Source organism: Protopterus annectens, chromosome 3.part1 (assembly GCF_019279795.1).
Source record: "Protopterus annectens isolate FY-2018-M chromosome 3.part1, PAN1.0, whole genome shotgun sequence".
Classification (NCBI taxonomy): Eukaryota; Metazoa; Chordata; order Ceratodontiformes; family Protopteridae; genus Protopterus; species Protopterus annectens.
Window position 1 is genome coordinate 947,956,161 of NC_056732.1, and position 22,886 is coordinate 947,979,046.

Here is a 22,886-nt window from a genome sequence, read left to right on the forward strand (position 1 = left end):
TTAGACAGGAGGGTATTTGTCAATGAGACTCCCTAAGAGGAGGCATGGGCCAAAGAGGGAAATTGCCCTCGGACAGAGTCAATGAGTGTGGGGAAGTGGAAGAAGAGACTAGGCAGAGTGTATAAAGAACCCCCTCCCCCATGTAGAAGCAAAGAAAACCAAACCCGCAGGATGCCCATAGTATCAACAACTATTCCCAGCAATACCAAAATTAAGTCTGGGGGGGTGAGTAGGGAATTAGGTGGTAGACCCAGTGAAGAAGTAGGGAACTGGGGAGCTAGGCCAGTGGAATGAGTCAAGGCGACCAAAAACATACCTGAATGTAAGAGCAACAAGAATTTAGATAAAAGTATGGCAAATCTCACTGAAACACAACATTTACTAAACAATGTGAAGATAGTAATGGGATGCACCAAAGTAAAAAATATTTAATTTTCAGTATAAGTGTACTTGGACAGGAAAACATTCAGTGGATGAGTAACACTAGAAGTCTAGTATTATTCATTCCATTTATTTAGTAAGAGGTTATAAGTTCTTTTTAATACCTTTTTCTATGTTAGTCAGAAGCTAATGTTCAACTGAAAATCAGTGTATATTTTTTTATAAAATTCTCTGTTTGATTGTAATTCTACTCCATTATATGAAAATACCTTTAAATAATTTGAAAAAATATTATTATAATGATGCTTAAATTGTAGAATATTATCAGCAGAAACTAACACATTCAGCTCAAGACCCCAAATGGAATTGCCTTGTATTTTTGAATCTCAGTTTATTTGCCTGATTAAGGGTTTCAGGAGCAAATTATGTATACCTGGGTATATGGTAATCTCTCTCTACTGTCTTTCAGCAGAGAAAGCAGGTTAGATAGTTGTCCATTTACTAAAACCAAGGGGAAGACATAAAGTGTAAGAAGGGATTTTTTTTGTCTGGCAGTTAGCAGAGTGAGCTGCAAACAAGCTGCTTCCATAATCTATTGCCTGAATCAGACTACTTATAAAGTGTAAGATAATTGTTTACTCCCATGTTGAATACAAATGTCAAAGCATATTCTGTAAACTCCTAATTATCTAAACAAACATACTGATTTTGTTGCATTTAGTTTCTTGGAGCTATAAAACTTGGAATAATTCTGATATTACACTCTGCTTAACTCTAGGCCTTCTACACCTAGACTGAGTCTGAAGAGACTTCAAGTCAGTCCTACTCCATCAACCAAAGCAAATAAAACTTATATTTGGAAGGAAAACTAAATATTGGGTGGTCTGATACTTTAAGAGGGAAAGATATAAGAGTGGGAAGAAATATACAAAATGGGTCATTCAAGGAAATACAAAAGTTATCTATAAGTATGTATTTTTGCTTAGCTGAAAAAACAGAAGTCATTAAAGGGTGTTGGTCTTTAAAAAAAGACTGACAAGTTTTTCACTTATTACCCTCAAAGCAATGCAAACTATTAAGATGGGAAGAAATATCTTTTTTTTTTCTAAGTTCAAGTAAATAATATCAAACAAAACACAATACCAAACTTAAAAGTAAGAATCTATCTAAATGTAAAGATGAAAGGTATATAAGGATGCTAGTCAAACTAAAGGAATCATGGTAACGTATAACACACAGTGGAAATATATATCCTTGTATTGTTACTTAAAGGATATAGCATATTTAATTTGGTGCATATTTATGAAATGATATGGCAGAGAGAAAGAGACAGCATGCAGGGTAATAATCTACATTCTAAGCCTGTAGCATGTAAATATGAAAAATACAGTGGAGAAGCATTTCATGTCATAACTAAATATCTTAATTGTCTAGTAGTTTAAGCTGAGCATATGCTGCTACTTTTGCTACCCCTTATCTGAAGACATTATTCGAGTTCAAGTAAAGTAAGTGCGGCAGCTGTAGTGAGGGTGGGGGTGTAGACTAGGGCAGCGATCCGGAAGGGGGTTAAGTTTAGGAAGAAGGAGAGAAGTTCAGAGTTAGCAGGAAGGCAGTTTTATGGTTAGGTAGTAGGACAGAATTTTAGGGTTAGGGAGAAGGAGAATATATTAGAGTTAGAGAGAATTTTAGGGTTAGGGACCAGCAGGGGAGTTTTAGGTTCAGGGAGGGGAATATTACATTTAAGTAGTGGGTGAGTTTAGATTTATGGAGCAAATGGGGTGTTTAGTTTTAGTGGGGTTGGAATTTTAGGTTTAAGGTGGAGCAACTAGGGACTTTAGGATTAAGGAAGGGAAGTAAAGTTTTAGGTGGAGGGAGTGAAGACTCAGGTTAGGAAATGGGTGGGATTTTTAAGTTAAGCGGGCTCTGGTAGGGCTATACAGTTTTTTATGGTCAGGTGTTGGGAGGGCTTAGGAAGTAAGATTGGGCTTGTGAGAGTTAAGCACTGCCTTCTCAAGGAAGTGGTAGTGAGCAAGTCTGGCATGAGCTATTAGCACTTCTTGATGACCCTTCATTTAAACTAGGCTACAAGTCAGTTGGTACATTTATTTGTTCCCATATTTGATAACGTCTTTGGGAATTATGAGTGTACTAGTGTATTTTTTACAGTATTTTAAATGTGTATTCCCTTATTTATAGTTGATAAACTATGGGAGAACCAAAGAGAGAGAGGGAGAAAAGTTTTAAAATATATGCATTTATATAACAAACTCAGTAATGAAATAAATGGGCAACACATATAATGCTTTTAGTTAAGTGACGTTGAAAATTAGTTTGTAATTAAGATACTTTGTCATAGTTGTAAAGTCTGTATGGTGCAATGTGCCTAGTTCCTATTTTCTGTTTGTCTCATACAGCATTCCACTTCAAGGTTAACAGTCTGTTTAATCCAATGTATAGTGGACAGAAAACCCCTTTACTGCAATATTGTACACTGTCATAAGAACAAAAAATATGAATTAAAAGTGAGCACATATGTTTCAATAACTGATACCAATTTGTGGGGGTTCAAGTACCTTTTACCTTGAATTATGGCCTTCTTTAATAAGTATCCTTAAATGTTGAAGTTTGTCCATGCAGTGGTCATCCTCCATCAATATCTGACAGCGGTAGTTTTCTCACAGGAGTGTAAACTGATTCTAACCACCCCTACGCTCACACACACTATATGTAATTTTTGTAGAATACCAGGCCTACTAATGCTACTGAACCATTAACCTACTATAGCATGGCATTGTTTATGCATATTATGAAACAGAGGCAGCCAATATGTTTAATTTCAGAGGACGTACTAAAAGAATCAAGGGCAAAACAGCCACAGTACCCTTAGCCCAATTGATGACCTAATAAGAAAAATAACTTTTGATGCACTCACAAGTTATATTACTTACCTCTAATTAGAAAATGTTCTGTATCATCTCCAGCTCTTTAATTTTCCTCAGGGATTAATTCTATTTAAAATCTGCTTTCAACCACTATTGTCTCCAGGAAGTATTTGTTAATCTAACCGCATACCTGCTGTGTGTATAAATAACATTATAACAGTGTCAGCAACCACAATAATAAGAATATAATGCAAATATAAAAATATACCCCTACTCAAAGCTCTGTTCATAGCTACCATCTCATGATATTTGAGATATTAGATAGAGTAAATCCATCAGCTTGTGAGGGAAATGCTGTTTGATCCATGTCCAGTGGTTTTAGACATTTAGGACAACTAATATCCCCAAAGGGATGTCAATAGAAGGCTATGGTGACATGTTACATGATTCAATAACACTGGACTCCTAACTTAAAGGGACCTCTAAGAGCTCATGGTAAAGTTTTAGGCTATGACTAGCCTATAAAAATATGAAACATGCCTTTTACATCTGCATCATTTAGTAAGATCCCGAGCAATTTCTAAACCTAATAAATACAGATCATCTCTCAGAACCAGTTAGAAAAGTCCCTGTCAGAACATTTTCCTTATCTGTACAATGAGTTTTACATGAAACCCATCCCCAAGGTTGCCACATCACAGTAGTCTTTATACTAAGAACTATTCAAACATGAGGCAAATACAAGCCAATTTCTATACAGATCAGTTGCATCTACATACAGTAGTAGCCTGAATCTGTCACCTTCTTGTCATGTCACAGTATATGTGCATAGTTACCCTTGCAAGCATACACCTTTCCAGTGTTGCAACACCCTGGAAGAAGTGTTGCTTTGGGTGTCCATCAGTTTTGTGCAGAGTAATCTTGGGGATATCTTGCAGGTGACATTTGAATACAGACATGTTTTGTCAAGTGGAAGTGACATCAAAAGCAGGAAGTCTGAAGGTAAGTGGGATAGGAGCATACCTCCCAACCCCTTAGAGCAAGAAATCTGGACAAAGCCATAAATATAAGTAGGACAAAGGCCCAACATTATGGACAATAGAATAACAAGTTTTGCATTAGCATGAATTTTCTGAAGGATATGAAGTCCGAAACTCAAATGTCTGTCATTATTTTTGAACTTTGATCTTTAATGATCTACCACTAATTTGACAGAAAACGTGCGGAGTCTGCATGTCCTCCCTGTGGTCGCGTGGGTTTCCTCCGGGTGCTCCGGTTTCCTCCCACATCCCAAAGACATGCTGCAGGTGGATTGGACACTCTAAATTGGCCCTCGGTGTGCGTGTGAGTGTGCCTTCTGTGGAAGGTTGGGCGCCGGGCTGGCAACTCGACACCGTAAAACTCCACTGCCATTCAATGTGCGGACAGGTGATCCGCTGTGGCGACCCCTAACCGGGATAAAGCCGAAAGAAGAAGAAGAAGAAGAAGACTAATTTGACAGAAAACCACAATTTTACGAAAAATGGACCAAAAATATGAGGCCAAAATCTGGACATTCTGCAAAAATCTGTACACTCGAGAGGTATGGATCATAGCAGTGTGTGCAGGTTAGAATTAGAGTAAGGTATAGGTAATAGGATACATGTGGTGTGTGTGTGTGTGTGTGTGTGTGTGTGTGTGTGTGTGTGTGTGTGTGTGTATGTGTGTGTGTGTGTGTGTGTGTGTGTGTGTGTGTGTGTGTGTGTGTGTGTGTGTTTGCGTGCGTGCGAGTGTGCACACGCACACACTTGTGGAGTGGAGTGTGTGTGCAAGTTAGGATTAGAGTAATCACTAGGTAAGGTGATAGTTTTAGTGTTATGCATGTATAATATTACATATGTGTGTGTTTCACGTAGTAGTTCTGTCGGGGAAAGAGTTTTTCATAAGGTAATGAGTAGGATTACAGTTAGCAGAGAGGAGTAATTTCCTAACTCCTCTCTGCCATCCCTAACTCTGATCCTATATATTACCTTATGAAAAACCCACTCCCTAATAACACCACTATTCAGACAAATTATGCCTAAATTATTATTTGGGTTTGGGTTAAACTGTTTGTTTCCGTTCGTGATCATTTATTTGCTATTTTCCCATTATAATGCAGTTCAGGTTTTTTAATTTCATGGTTTCTTTTCTTTCTTTGGATATCTTTGTGCATTGACAGAACTTCCTATAATTGTAGTTTTATGTGTTTAAGTCTCTGGTAGGCCTATCTTTGTATCACAGGTGGATGAAGTCTGGAAAGTACAGAGAACTGCAACATTAGGAATGTGGTTCTATTTGCTTAATTTCTCTTTTCTGATGACTGAAATGAACAGTAAATTCTGTTAAATTTTACTAATCATGGCAGTACACTAAAAGGGTTCTGTACTAAATTCTAGGTTAGTGGTAGCATTTTGCACTTTAGCAACTGTAACACCAGTTATTAATATGATACAACATTTGATATGCAGAGCTATATGTCAAACAGCTTGGATCTTGGCAATCTTTGTGGTGATTGTCCTGGAGATTTCAGAGGAGGAAGTATCAGAAAAGGCATGAGAAAAATGAAATCACCGTTAAAATGAACGTTACATATTTACTGTTTCATGCAACTTTACTTCAAAGACTGGTCTACAAAACCTGAATGAAATGATTTCATTATTCAATACTAATTTTCATGTTTAAATGAAAAGCAGTAAAGGTTAACCACAAATGTGTAACTATGTTGCTTTCCTACTGATTTGTACTTTTTGTCAGTAGACATCTCATTTTCAATTTAGTGAGACAGACAAATATTGGGTATTCAGAAGTCTGCTGTATTTTTAAGGTCAAAACTGACATTGTTCTGTGTCAGAAAGTAGGCTGGTAATGGCATGTATTAGTTTGCTATTAAGTTTTCAAAACTACATTTAGCCAAATTTCAGTACCAGAAGTACTATCATATTTCAGCTGCAACTTTACTTAGTGTTAATATACCAACTACTACACTATTCACCAAATACATGATAATAAAACACTAAAATAATGATCATAAATTAAAACAATCTATAAATAGTAATGCATACACTAAAGTCTTTATGGTGCCAGTAAAGGTCTACTTTGCCAATGAAAGTAACAGGTCAAGGTGGCCCATTCTCCAAGCCACCAAGGTAGTAGATTTTAAAAGTTCTAGGTATGGTTAAGCAAATAACCAGAAAACAGAAGCTCCTAATCATAGCCAAGGAACTACTAATGGCCCTGAAGCAGCACATACCTAGGTCTTCAATGATATTAAGGAACAGTTACTTCTTTCAGGTAGGGGGATCTCAAATCATGCAAACAAAAAGTACCAACACCAACATTTTAAAAACAATTCAAACTTACACTAGAAGACAGTGCAACTTCCACAGCATGGGGTAATATGTGGTAAAGATGAGTACCAGCAAGTAAGTATGCCGTGGAGGAGAGTGCCAGCTGTAAGTGACCAATCTCTGTGTCTGGAGGTCACGGTAAATAGCATCACAGCAGTTAAGGTGAGAGAATACCAAAGTATGAACAGCAGCCAATATTTTCAGGTGTCAAAAAGGTGCTTAAAAAAGACCTACAAAAATACTCATTTAATGGCTATACCATTATGGCTGATTCATGTTTTAAGGCTAAGAGAAGGGACACTCTTATTCTATGGAAAAATGCTTATACTATGCCAAGAATAATAGATATAATTTCAGATAAAGATGAGATGCTAAGCATGGTTATTTTGAAAATCAATAGGAAGTATTATACTTTGATTAATACATACTGGATACCAGGACTAAGTACTAAATATGTTGATAAATATCTGGACCTGATTACTTTAAATGCAAAAGGGGAAATTATAGCAACAGGTGATTTTAACTGCCTATTATCAGGCAATGATACTTCTAAAAATGGTAAAATAAAACTAACATCTCTTTCATTTCCCTACTATAAAAACTGTGTTTGCACGGATTTGCACACCGTGCAGTGCCGGTTAGCTACGGTTAAATTATTCCCGACTCCACTAAGTCTCCTCTTCAGTTTTTCCCTTGAAACTAGTCTAACTCTCAACCTAAGCACTCAAAAAGCATCTTACAGGTCAGCACTTGCTCAGACCTAATAGCAAGCATTAATATACCATGATACTGATTGCCAGTAGGGCAAGGCTCTTTATTCACCCCTCACCAACCAAGCGACTAAGCAGCTCACCCTACTATTCAGGCATGACCAAAGGGCAACTTCATGTGCACTCTCCAGTCCAGCTGGTGAAGCTGGGTATCCTGAGGCAATGTTACAACTGCCTCATGTACACAGACAACCCTCTCCTCCTACCACAAAACACTAACATATGCAAGAGATGCAATTATACAGCCAAACTGGAGGCTAAGTTGTCTCCACCCAAGACTGGAACAGACAGTCAAGAGGAGAAGGTTAACACTTGCACCACAACTCCAGCTGCACACAGACCTACTAAAACAGCACTGGCAAAAAATACACATAAATACAAAAAATCATACTCGGAGGCTCTAAATAAAAACCTGCAAAAGCATCAGAGACCTCCAAAGCAGACATCCAAACAACCTGCACTTCCCGTCACAAACCAGACAACACATAAAACACAAAATCAATGTGCCGCACAATCACAGCCCTTGAGGCAAAATAACATACCTAACACACTAGTAATAGGTGATTCTATAGTCAGGCACACTGACGTCCCATTCACTAGGCTGGACAAGCAGAAGGTTACTGCTAGCTACCTGTCGGGAGCCAGAATCCACCACATAACACAAGCAATCAGGTCACTCCAGAATAAGTACAAATATGACTCTATCATTGTTCATGTTGGTGTGAATGACCTGAGACGTACCTCCCTGGACTACATGAAAAGAGACATGGAAGTGCTCTCTGATCATGTAGCCCAGGCTGGTATGACCCTGACCCTGAGTAACATCCTGCCCTCACCAAGAATGATACCTCAGTATAAATAAAAAATTATCAATTTCAACAATTGGCTAAGCTTCTGGTGTCATTCAAAGGGGATCCAGTGTCTGTCAGCCTGGGACAACATGCTCGACAAGCTGCGTTGCTTAGCAAGAGACAGCTTGCACCTGTCAATCCTAGGCTTTCGAATACTGGCCAAGACTCTTGCTGCCCCCATAGTGCCTTTTTTAGGCAAGGCTCAAAAGTCAAACCCACCTTCATAAACAGCACAATTAACAAAAAACTGAGAGTTATGCTACTCAATGCCAGGAGTTTAAATCTCAAAATGCATGTGCTCGAAGCACTCCTCAGTATGGAGAATATCGACATCTGTGCAGTAACTGAAATCTGGTTCAAGGCTCCAGAGAGCACCCCAGCACTACTGGGCTACAACTCATACCACACATTTAAGCCACAGAATATGGACCAAAACACAAAAGGATGGGGTGTATCTATATTCATCAAGGATACCTACACCTCCAGGTTAGTGGCACAGCATGATACCTCTGAGATCATCCATGTGCAACTAACATCGGGCAAATCTGCAATGCAAATTGTGGCATGCTACAGATCACCCTCCATGACCCAGGACTACCACTCCAACTTTCTGGAGACACTGGAAAACATGAAGGTCCTACCAAACACCCTGATATTGGGCGATTTCAATTACCCTACCATTCCCTGGGAAAACTACTCAAGTACAAATTCCCAGGCCCAGCGCTTCCTGGAATTCATAATCTCAAACACCCTGGATCAGCTGGTAAACTCCCCATACCAGAGGTGAAAACATATTGGACCTGGTCATCACTAACATGGGCGACAGGTGTTCCACACCGGAAGTCAACCCATCACTGGTTAGATTAGACCATAAACTAATCACTCTGGATGTCCACACCCCACCACTCCCCCAACTAAGGAAACCACAGTAAAAAACTTTTCTAAAGCAAACTTCACCTTACTTAAGACAGAGGTGGTAAGTTTCACAGCCCCCACGCTAAAGGATAATGCTGCCCAAGATGCAGAAACCTTTACAAATGCACTCTATGGGCACCTACAAGGATGCATGGATCATGCCATCCCTAGCAAAACCAAGACTCACTCCTCTAAGAGAAGGAAACCAGTTTGGTGGACCCCTGCAATAAACAGGCTATACAATAGAAGGAGGAAACTAGTTCAGAAAAAAAGCAAATCCCAAGAAGAAAAGACATCCCTGATCAGTATCAGTAAGAAACTGAGGTCCCTCATGAAATCATCCAAGGCTAACTTCAAAAGAAAAATAGCCAAGTATTCAAAAGATAACCACAAAGCCTTCTTTAGCTATATTAAGAATCTAAGTGGCAACTCGCAAATATGCACTGAACTAGTGCAAAATAGCACAAAATATACTGAACCTACTTATATTGCCAACATCCTGGCAGATAGATTCAGTGCAAACTTCACCCCCCTCTCACATCCAAAAGGGCCCACAACAATACCGGAAAAGTGTAGTGTCCCAAAAATCACAGACGCACAGGTGAAAACAGCCCTTTCAAAAGCCAAAAACACAGCATCAATAGGACCAGATAGTCTCCCAGGCTGCGTCTTACACGAACTACAGAACAAACTAACCCCCCACCTAAACACGCTGTTCAACCTCAGCCTCTCCACAGGCTACATGCCCATAGAATGGTGCACAGTAATGGTTTTTCCGCTCAACAAAGGAGGGGCCACAACTAACCCTGGTAACTATCGCCCCATAAGCCTGACTAGCCTGGTCTGCAAGGCTATGGAGCACATCATCATGGAACTCATTAACAAAGGCATTGGGAACCTCCAAACTCTTGACCCGACCCAGTTCGGCTTTGTTAAGGGCAGATCATGCCTACTAAACCTGGTTGACTTCTTTGAGACAGTCACCAAGGCCACAGACAAGGGAAAGGTGGTTCACACAGCCTAGCTTGACCTCGCCAAGGCTTTCTACACCATTCCCCACTCGAGTATTACAGAAAAACTCACCAGCCTGAACATAAATCCCTACATCATGAGATGGGTTGCCAACTGGCTTACAGACAGAACTCACACAGCAAGAATAGCAGGCTCCAGGTCCAACTTTAAACCAGTCACAAGTGGTGTCCCACAAGGCTCGGTCCTGGGACCCCTACAGTTCGGCATATACTTCTCAGAAGTACAGACAAACAACAGGAGGACTATGGCTAATCAAGTTCACTGATGACTGCAAACTGGGAGCCAAAATTGACTTTCCGGCTGACACAGACATCCTCCAAAAGGGCCTTACTGAGACGGACACCTGGTGTCAAAGTCATGGCCTCAAGCTAAATGTCAAAAAATGCATAGTCATCCCATTTGGGAAAAACAAAACGCCCACGAATTACCACTTAGATGGCAGCCCCCTTAATACAGAAGAGGTAATAAGAGATCTGGGGACCTAGGTAGATAGTAATCTCTCCTTTGACAATCATATTGCCAAAGTCATTAGGAAATCCTTCTATGTGGCCCATCTAATTACTAAAGGGTTCACATCTAGAAATAAAGAATTTATAGTGCCCCTCTACTCATCACTTATTAGACCCATCATAGAGTACAATGCCCCATTTGGGATGTACCTCACAAGACACTTCCAACAGCTGGAAACACTACAAAAGTACCTCAGCAAGAGGATTACTGGTCTCAAACATATGTTCTATGCAGCCCGACTGAAAAAACTCCGGCTGTACTCTGTGGCATATCGCTTACTCAGAGGTGATCTCTGCCTGACTTACAAAGCCATGTCCAACTCAGAATTGATGGACATGCTCCACCTAAAGAAATCCAAGTCACTGTGAGCCACGCGCTCTAGTGAACTAAACCTCATCACAACAATAAATAGAAAATGCTGGAGGGATAGATTCCTGTCACAGAGACTCCCCACGCTTTGAAAAAAAATTCCAAATTACATCAGGCAGAGCCTCTCACTAACACTCTTCAAGAGAAACCTTGACGAGTGGATGGGTAACAGAAAATACACCCCTGGGATCACTTCACTGGCTCTGCTTGACAGAGGATCAGTTAATTAATCAATGGGGTGGCGAAAGCCGACATACTCTGGCTAGGCTTATAAATGCCCTCAGGCAGATAGCCTAGTACCTACCTATGAACCTATGAACATCTCAAGCCAAGAAGTTAAATGACTTAACAAACCAGATGAACCTTAAAGATATACATGGTCTAAGAGAAAATGATTCTTTATTCTATACTCAATATTCATAATGGTTTGGTACACAAACATTGATAAGCCCTGGGTTCTCTATACCCTGCACGGCATGCATGATTAGTGCAGGAGCTCTGACAGGCAATATGTCTGCCGTGAGATCCAGGAACAGCCTGCAGGGGCGTGCACGAGAGCTCCTGCACTAATCATGCACAGACTAAGCCCTGGAATGCAAATTACCTCATTTGCAGAAGCAATTCATGCAAATGAGATGATTTTGCAATCCAGGAAGCTTGCAATAATCCATGCAAGACTAGTGCTATCTGCAGAAATGTACTCGGTTAGTAACCGAGTACATTTCTGCAATATCTGAAAGGGAGCTATGATAGCTCCAAATAAAGGATGCATATCATTGAGGAAGCATGCCAATGGCCAAGTATAAGGCCATTGGCATTGCAAACTGTTTCAAAAATAAAAAAATCAACTTTTATTTATTTTTTTAGCCGATCTCGGCTGTTTAAGCATAGGGCAGTAGCATGCAAACAGGATCGGGGGGAAAATAATAAAATAAACTTAAAATAAGCAGTCTAACTAAATTCAGTATTCTGCCATGCAAGTCAATGGCAGGCAGAAGACAACATGGCCAGTGAGTAATGGTTGCTAAGGGGGGAGGCTCAGTGTGAGACATGTAACTATGCATTAGCAAGCAATCCTATGCAAATGACGGGAAGGACAGTGAATCCCAGTTTTCCCCAGCATGTGAGGCAGGTCCCAACAGTGTAAGAGTATGAATAGCTGGGTGCAAGACTAGGATATAGGTGACATCATGGGGGGGTGTCAGGCATACTGTAAGCGGATTGGAGCCCTGTGGCTCAGGATTGCTCCTAGCTTAGCACAGCTAAGTTAGGGGGTGTGTCTAAACCTGCCTAGAACTCTTTACAAAGCCTAAGCAGGTGTGCGTGTCGCGCATCGGGTTTTAAAGACAAAAAAAAGTAAACCAGGAAATAGCAGCTCTGTGCACAGTTGAGTACTCTGTTTGCGCGGCATGCCCTTAGGCTTAAACAGGAAGGCAATGGGAAGGGAAAACAGCAGTAGGAAGGTAACCAAGGAGAACTAGCTTAGCTGTCAGGTGAAATGCATCAGAATCAGCTAATTACACAGGCAGCAGACCAGCCCAGCCCAGCACACCACTATAAACTATGCAAACAACTTTCCCCCTTGTTTTTTCCCATAAATTCTGCATCTCCGGTGTATACAAATGGGGAAATTTTACAAAACAAAAGCAAAACAAAAAATGTTAGGGGCTGCTTTTGCTATCATAAACCAGCATGTGCAAGAGGCTGAGGGTGGTGAGGATGTGAATGCTGCCGACCAACCCACAGTGTGGAGATGGAGAACAGTGTACAGACCCAGGGTAACCTACCAAGGACTACATGAGCTGGAGATAGTGGAGCACTATAAGGTGGACAGAGAACTCCTACAGCAAATTTGTGAGCTGTGCTGGCCACGCCTGACACACAGAACTAACAGAGGGGAACCCATCCCAGTGGATACCATGGTATGTGTAGGCCTAAGAATACTAACTACAGGTACCTTCCAAAGGCCAACTGGGGATATGATGGGGATTTCACAGGCATCAGCATTCAGGGTATTCCACCAGTTCCTGGATGCCATGTCAGCACATGTCGGTGAGCACGTATATATCCCCAACACCCGTGAGGCGTTAGCCAGCAATATGCGTCTCTTCCACCAAATAGCAGAATACCCTGAGGTAGTGGGTGCAATAGACTGCACGCACATATGCATCAAAGTACCACCCGGTGAGCGGGGTAGGGTCTACATCAACCGCAAGGGCTTTCCCTCCATCAACTGCCAGGTCATGTGTGATGCCCAGGGCACAATAATGAATGTGTGTGCTGGCTGCCCTGGAAGCTATCATGATTCCCACATCTTGCATCTGATGCAGCTGTACCAGAGATTTGCCAGTGGGGATATCCCACACGGTCACCTAGTGGGGGATGCTGGATACGCACTGGAGCTGTGGCTGATGACACCCATAAGAAATGCACACACACCTGAACAAGAACTCCACAATGAGGCACATGCACAAACAAGAATCATAATAGAGTGTGTGTTTTGGATGCTCAAGTCACGGTTCTGGTGCCTGGACACTTCTAGTGGAGCCTTGCAGTACTCACCAACTACATGTACCCAAATTGTCCTTGTATGTGCCATGCTACAAAATATGATTCTGCAGAAACAGCTGCAGCAGGAACAACATGGGACAGGGCCACACAGCCCCCCACCATTGCCAAGGCCTGCACAGGCACAGAGTGACTCAGAGGAGGAACAACCTGAACCATCCCCAGTAGGAAGAAGGAGGCATGCCCAGTACACAATGGCCTTGGCAAAGAGGCAACACATAGCACATGCACTGACACGGTAGGAACCCAAGGAATGATACCTCTCTCTGACTCGCACATACAGTAAAAGGGACACCAAACATGACACTACATGTGCTCAACCATGTATAGCGAGCGTACTATGTGCATCTGACAAATGTAGCTCTGCAGCACCACCCTCAATACTGGGACACCGACAAGGTAAGTGACTCACACATGCCAGTTGGGGGGGGGGTCCACATACCCAACAACAGCCACAGCCAGCAGGACAGGTGTAGAGAAACACAAACAAATGCTGTATTATGTCCTCTGAATGAGGCCTATGGGTAACCTCCCCAGGCCTACACAGACAGACTACAGCAGGTTAGGCAGTTGGATGTCAGTTGTGAAGGCTAAGAAGTCAGGAACTAATATGTAGGTAATTAAAACTAAGATCTGTAGTACACTGGTATGCCTCTAGCCAGCACGATAGGTAAGACTACAGACTGAAATGGAGTACCCAACATACCAGTACAGTCCTAGCAAATGTGTACAAGTGTCAGGTGTGTCCCCCCATCTTACGTAGACTTATAGTAAAAGTCAGGTATGCTCCCCCACTCCTGTGTAGAAATGTAGAAATAGTCAGGTGTGCCCCCCCCATCCTACATGCAAATATTGTAACAGTCAGGTGTGGCCCCCCCCAAACCTGCGTAGAAATGTAGAAACAGTCAGGTGTGCCCCCCCCCACTATGCAGAAATGTAGAAACAGTCAATGCCAATTGACTGATGGATACCCTGCAGACACATCATGCTACCTACAAGGGTCAGCACCGCAGTACAAACTACCTAGACTTGATCCACACATGCAATAGATGGCCATACTGGGCATGCTCACACACTTAAACACATGAAGGCCATGTCTGCAAACACCAGTGGACCAGACATATCTGGCAGTCGCAGTTCTTAGTGCAGGCATGTCAGTATGCACCACTCCTGCCTTGCACACACAGCGGATAGGAATGCAGACATATATGTAAGGACAACACACTATAATAAGCCAAAGGCAGATGGACATAGATGTATGGAAGAGGGTGACTGTGACAAGGAGCCATCCAGCCCTATCCCACCCAGCACACAGCCAAAGGGCCCCAAACACATGAGGTGCAGATGTCCACCCACTGCAGATAATAGCCACCAGTATCTGTCAGCATTACAGACTATGTGGTGCACGTGCCAGCTGTGCAACATGACTATACAAGGAAGTAGTCATGTACCAGCTGTATACATGTACCTGTGACATATGTCCCTGTTTGTGCCCACATGTGGCATGTCTACCCCTAGATGAATGGGTTCTGGCCCATGTACACACTGCCCTCCTCATTGCCGTACTATGACAAGCCTGCTGAGGTTATCCAATGTGAAATACACCCTTGGGAGAGCTGTAACCCGGTAATCTCTGTGGCGCATCCCATAACTCCATTCTGCTGTAGTGTGATAAACTAATTAGGTAGGAGTTCCAACCCCAGAATTGGCAACTGTGTGTGTGAGTGTCTGTTTGTGTGCATGTCTGACTGTGTAGAGCGCAATGCTTTTTAGGCTACTTACAATTCATATACTCAACTTTGCCAAGGCTGCTGATGTCACCAACCTAGAAATACACCTCTGGGAGAGCTGTAGCCCAGTAATCTCTGTAGCATGTCCTGTAAGTGCATACTGCTGTAGTGTGATAAAGTAGTTAGGTAGGTGTTCTAACCCCAGACATGGCAATTGTGTGTGTGTCTGACTGTGTAGAGAGCAATGCTTTTTAGACTACTCACACTCCTTACAATTCATATACTCAACTTTGTCAAGGCTGCTGATGTCACCAACCTAGAAATACACCTCTGGGAAGATAATAGCCCAGTAATGTCTGTAGCATGTCCTGTAATTGTGTACTACTCTAGTGTGATAAAGTAGTTAGGTAGGTGTTCTAACCCCAGACATGGCAATTGCGTGTGTGTCTGACTGTGTAGAAAGCAATGCTTTTTAGGCTACTCACACTCCTTACAATTCATATACTCAATGTTGCCAAGGCTGCTGATGCCACCAACCTAGAAATACACCTCTGGGAAGGTTGTAGCCCAGTAATCTCTGTATTGCGTCCGGTAACTGTGTACACCTTTGGGGAAGGACTACTCCAGTAATGTCTGTGGTGTGTACTATTACTGCATAGTGCTGTAATGTAATAAACTCATTAGGTAAGGGTTCTACTCCAAAACATGATAGGTGTGCATGTGGGTGTGTGTGTTTGCAACTTATATCCTGTGTAGAGTTGGTTGTGAGTGTGTGACACCTGTGGCCAATGTGGAGCGGGTTTTGCATATTTCTTATATGGTGGGCCTACTATATATCACAATGTCAACTGTACTGGGATAACAGATGTAAAATAGCTGAGAGGCTGGAGTGCAAAGCCATACCCATACATGTGACATCAAGGCCAGGCAATGACAGCTAGCAACCCCAGTATTACCCAGACCACACTCTCTACCCATGTGTCATACACACACATGCCTAGGCAACAGCCAATATATGGGTAGTACACTGCATATTGGCCACCAATAGTGACTATGGAGTGATAGCAGTGGGCTACAGAGGGCATGTCACCCTGCCCATCTGTCCAATATGCATGTACATGCAGAAAGTGTACCTCCCCCATGTTCCCCAATGGACACCTGCACCACCTGTGGTGCCTTCACATGTGACCCACAATGGACATACCATGCCTGACAACATGGCCTGTATGGACAGATGCCACTGACACCAGGGAATGCCGTTAGCATGCTATCAGTGTAGGTGTAGGGTAAACTTGCTTCCCATTACCAGTTCCTGCCACAGGAGGGCAAGACTGGCACATCTGATGATAATCCATGTTCACAACATGGGCCAGATATCCCAGGTACAGTTCCACATGTCCCTGTACATGCATGTGGGAGGTGTGCACATCCTAGACACCATCCATGTCATGGAATAAGGAACACATACATGGCAGGCAATGCACAGCATTGGCCACATACAGTAGTCACCCAGGTGACTGGATGGGGAATACAATACCCACCTATGTGGGCAAATGCAGAAACTACAGCCCTGAGCCACAATGTAGACCATTGTCATGTGGCCTGATGCCAAGGTATACCCATCACCTACCTTTGTATAGCCTGCTGGCACAGTTGACCACCACACACCCATGCAGACATGCACCCATGCATGTCAGTACTGGGACCCAGTGTGTTTGTATGTGTATTGTATGGGGCAAATGGCCACATCTGCACTCACTACAACCCCCATGGGCATACTGAAGCATGCTGTCCAATGTCTGACACCTCCTCATAATCTTTGCCCTTACAACCTCTGTATCACCCCGTGTGGTGCATGTGATACCTGCACAGTGATGTGTTGTGGCAATCCCACTACTGATGAGTTGTACTCCTGGCCCTGCCAAGTCTGCCAATGTGTGTGCATCCCTGTGAGACTGTGGCTGTGTTGATGGTGGCACCTGTTCATGCAGACAGACACGTGTACATCACCTACCTTATATGTACCATATCCCTATTGCAGATGTCACTCACCATCACATATATGTTCTGAGTGCTCCACAGTAGGTAACCCATGTCGCGCATCCAATAACTGCATCTAAATGTGATAGCACTACATAGTTGTCAGGGGTTTGATACCCTGTGCTTGTAGGTGTGTGACACAAACATGCTGCAGTTTTACTCTCCTACCCCTCCCTGACAAGTATTTGCCTTTGTCTGCCTCTCCCACCCCCTCTCTGGTGGATGTGGAGACCCACGCCTGCTATGCTTAGGCAGCAGCATGTGTAATTTAAGTGATGCTCATGATCAGCTGATGGCATCTGCATGAATTGCAGCCCTCCCCTAGCTGATTGCATGTGGAACAGCTGTGGTAACATTCCCATAGCCAATTTCAGGGAAACACACTCCAATATCTAGGAACACCATGGTGGTGTTGGCCCTTTTCATTCACTGTGAGCAGGAACTAGATCTGTTGTTTGGCAAACAGCATCTCAGATGGATTGGGGGTTTACCTCTAACAACATACACTGTGGAAAGAGGGCAACAAACAGGAGGGGGATGTACCTGACCTGACTAAGACTGTAAGTGCTGCTATACTGCATTTGGAGTAATGTTGGTTTAACAGTGTTTATCTGGATATGGCTGTCATACATGTTGCAATACCTGCCATGTCAGTTCCATGTTTATGAGGAATCCCCATCTGCAGGGTCATCTGCAGACTGGCCAGTGTTGTGCCTTTGGTTTCGTATGTTAGCCACGGAGAATCTATCTGTGGACTGCAGAAGGTTGTGTGAAGATTGCAGTCTGTAGATGGTGAAGGCCATGACAGTTACTGACTTAATATCCCTCATAGGACATATGTTGTAACAAAACCCTGGTACAACAGTAAATGTATGAGGGTATCACAGTAACATGTCAATATTGGCCCTGTGTATGTGCTTCCAGCCACACCTCTGTCAACCTTTGTACATATGTCATGCATGAAGTGGTGCATATGTGCCATACACCAAAATTAGTGTCATCATATCTGATAACAAGCCAATGATATATCAGACTGCTACACGTGTTATGTACAGTAGGGGTTATATTTCATGACATAACCTGGACATTCTGTGGATGATTGTACAGTACTGAGGTCTGTGTACTTATGGTGAATGTCGGCAGTGTGTGTATTGTTAATATGTACATTAGCCTGTGTACAGACTGTGGTAGATGTCATTGTTCTAGCTCCCCTCCTATCTGATGTTACATGCTGCCCCACTGCATGGTACCGTATTGGCGTACATGTTCGTACGGCATACACACACATGTCCCATACCCCAGACAGCCATCAGACCAAACTGTGTAGCAGCCCAGTATATGTAGGGTCATTCTGTGAGTGGCATATATGAGGATGGTGTAGAACAGATAGTCGATATACTGGAATATTATGCTAGCATACCATATGAGGCTGTGGCTGTGTTCACATTCGTTGTGGTTATGCACTTTCACACAGGTGTATCTCACCCTGTGCTGTGACATGCCTGTGGAGCCTGCTATATATGCAGCTATATGTGCATTCCCCCATAGGAGTTGTAGGCCAGTGTTGAGCCAGTCTGCCTGTAGCCTGCACAGTGCATTGTTACATGCCTAGCAGCTTAGTGTACTTACCCAGTGGGATGCCATGTGCAGTTACTTGCCAGATGTACTACTGCCATGCCTCCCTTAAAAGTTATGTACAACAGACAGAGCAGTGGGATGCTGTACAGATGTATGTCAACATCTAGTGTGTAGGATGTAGCCATGGCACCCCTGCACCAGCAGTCATTATGTGTCAGGCCAGACAGGAGTGTGTGAATGCATAACCCCTGGTGGCAAATGTATACCAGTCGTTATGTGTTATACCCATCTACATGGCTGTCTACATCCATATTGGCAGGCATGTTACACATGTTGTGCACTAAGGGCTTATGTGTATACCTCTGGACTGTACAGGGTGTGTCGGAATTTCCACATATATTGGCCAATATCTCTGCTGCCATTGACAGGGCCATTACATGCTAGCAGCGGTACATTACAATGATTTCCTTAGGATGGCTGTCACTAGCCAATGGCACACAGGTTAGAAGCAGATGTGACCTTCCACACACATCATGTCTGTGAAGACAATCCCAATGACAGTAGCAATAGTGTACTAATATTCCTGCTATACATTCAAAAACCAAGAACTCGACTCAGGCCAGTCCAAAATGTAAAAAAACATGAAAAACAACAAATTTTATTAAGCCACTGTAAAAGCTTTTCGTTAGTACCTTGCACTAACTTCTTCAGACAAGCAAAACATTCCCACCATTACAAGTGAGTTGAAATACCAGCATTGAAAGACTTAACCATGCCCCTTGCTTTCCCTTCAGCTCCTTAAAGGTACAGATCACAGCTAACTAAGGTGCATTTGCAATTCTCTATTAACATAATAAAAAATAAAAAATTCATACAACAAGACTGTAATAATAGCAGGCTTTGAAACTGAAAGAAAAAAAGCCCAATATTTTGATTATTAAACTGTATAAAGTAGATAAATATGTAAAATATATAATAACATAAAAATAGCAATATTCAACCTACAGCATAAATACTAATAATGGAAGCGTGACGCTTCCTAATAAAAAATTACCTATGCATACATTGTATATTGCCTGCTTTCAAATAAAATAACTAATGTAATGATTATAATAAATATAATAAAATTAATGCATACTGTCCTAAGTATCTAAATAACTAGAACAGCTACCCAAGAAAAATAATATAATATTAATCATATCTCACTAAATAATAAAAATAATAATATAGAAATATAAAATATGACATGTAACATATAATATAACATAAATTTAGGCTACTCAGTATAGGTTTAATACTGTCATTAAATAAAACAGGTCTAAAAGTTAGCGTATGTAGACCTAAAATTACTAAGTAATAAAATATGAATCAATAATATATATTGTAAAATAATGATAATGATGTATAATCATAACAATAACTGATAAATATTAACCCTCCACCACTGTCGACTAATAAAGAGTTATAAAACCATTCATTTGTCGACTCTCATTTTTCATTTTTTGACTCTCATTTTAAAAAAAACGCGAAATTTACATTTATTTTATTTAAAATTTAAAATGTATTTATTTTATTAAATATATATATATATATATATATATATATATATATATATGTAGATATATATATATATATATATATATATATATATATATATATATATATGGGATCCAGACACATGCTGGACTAGCATATGTCCGAATCACAAAACATCGAACACACATACACGAAAGCGCTTAACATCAAAAAGTGCTTCCTTGTATGTGTGCCTGTTTCGTAGATCGGACTACAGTACAGGTAAGGGAAAATTCCCTTTTCCCCACTGTAGTGCAATTTCAAAGTAAGAATATTAAAGTAGGGGGGTTGTGGGGGGCACAGCCTCCATGTGGGAGGTGCAGGGGGCGAAGCCCCCCTGCAGAAATGTAGATTTTATTTTTAGAACTAGACATACATGGAAGCACTTTTCGATGTTAAGCGCTTTCGTGTATGTGTGTTCGATGTTTTGTGATTTGGACACATGCTAGTCGAACATGTGTCCTAGACCCATATATATAAATAAATATATATATATATATATATATATATATATATATATATATATATATATATGTATATGTGTATATATATATATATATATATATATCCATATATGTACATATGTATATATGTATCTACATTTGTGTATCTGTATCCTGGGGATGTTGATGGCTTCCACAGTTTACATTTCCTATGGGAGGCAGACTGTATTGCATGATATGTCACCAATACCAGCCTGACATCATACAGGTTGCATGTAGTACTGTTAGCATCTTGTGCCCATGTCGTGTCAGGTGCTGGTTATGGGTTCTGCAACACTTGGTAGTGTATCATAGAGTGGTCATGTATGGCTGTGGGGGGGAGGCCTATTTGTTGAAGATGTATAGTGTGTGGGGCCTCCCAACACCATTAACAGTGCATGTGGACATGTGTGTTTGTTACTCTGCCATTGCTATCTACAGCTGTATGACCATATATACCAATATAGAAATATATATCTGCTTATATATTAATAACTATGTCTGTATATACCTACATAGATGTATATCTGCGTACACATATGTAACTTGCTGTGTATATGTAGACATATAGGTGTAGATACATATATGTGTCGATGTAGGCATTTGCATGTATATATGCTCATATATATTTATATAAATGTAAAGAAATTTAGAAATTATATATATCTGCATATTTAGATATGTTGTATCTGTTTACAGATTAATATATTTCCACACATACATCTAGATGATGGTATACATTCTCTGTACTGTTGCATTACTGGACTGGATGATGTGTTTGTGAAAACATCAGGATTATGCATGTCTGAAATGGCTTAGTGGTAAATCACTTTGTTTATGGTTTGCAGGGTCCTTGGTTTGAGCCTTGCAGGAGCTGTTTGTTTTATTGCTGGGCAGAACACGGCCCGTTAGATACAGGCAGCTTAAGGCAATTTTTAGCAGTTGTAAGTGGGTCTGTGCTTCACTAAGCACTGCCTACACAGGTTAAGCAATTTAGAAGCTAAAAGAGTATAAAAAAACTGTAACCGGGAGTTAGCAGTGCTTAGCTCCACGCAAACCCATTTACAACTGCTTTAAAGTGCCTTAATCACTCTGTATCCAATGGCCCGTGTTCTGCCCAGCAACAAAATGAACAACTCCTGCAAGGCTCAAAACCAGGACCCAGCACACCATACACAAAGTGATTTATCACTAAGCCATGGCAGATATGTATAATCATGATGTTTTCACATACATATCATCCAGCCCAAGTATTCAACACTACGTGGAATGTATTCCACCATGTAGATATATGTGTGTGTATATATATTTATATTTAAATGGATATAACATATCTATATATGTAGATATAGATATAGAAATATATACATATATATATATATATATATATATATATATATACCAATATATACATAGATACGCATACATCTATAGATATATATGTATACATCCATATGTCCACATATATACAGCAATAAATATATATCTATGTAAGCGTATATATGGTTCACCTTTCAAAGGGAGAAAACCATGTGTCTGAAAGCTGGAAGGTCAAAAGTAAGTTTTCAACATTGCACAATCTTGGAATAAATGCATTGAATGTGCAATGAGTGAATGTCACTATGCATTCACTCATTGCAGATTTGGCATTTTGGGTGCGGATGGCACTATAGTAGGGATGGGGAAAATGTCCCTTTCCTCACTGTAGTACGAACTCAAGTTAGAATATCAAAGTAGGGGGGTTGTGGGGGGGTGCAGCCCCCAGATGTGGGGTGCAGGGGGGCTTGCCCCCCTGCATTACAATATGTATTCCAACTTGTAGTTCGAAAATCAGC

General features: G+C 41.3%; 1 protein-coding gene across 2 annotated transcripts in view; it reads right to left on the reverse strand.

Annotated features, from left to right (window-relative positions):
- Positions 1 to 22,886, reverse strand: part of CD226 (CD226 molecule) — a 602,637-nt gene that overhangs the window by 478,815 nt on the left and 100,936 nt on the right. The window lies entirely within an intron of this gene.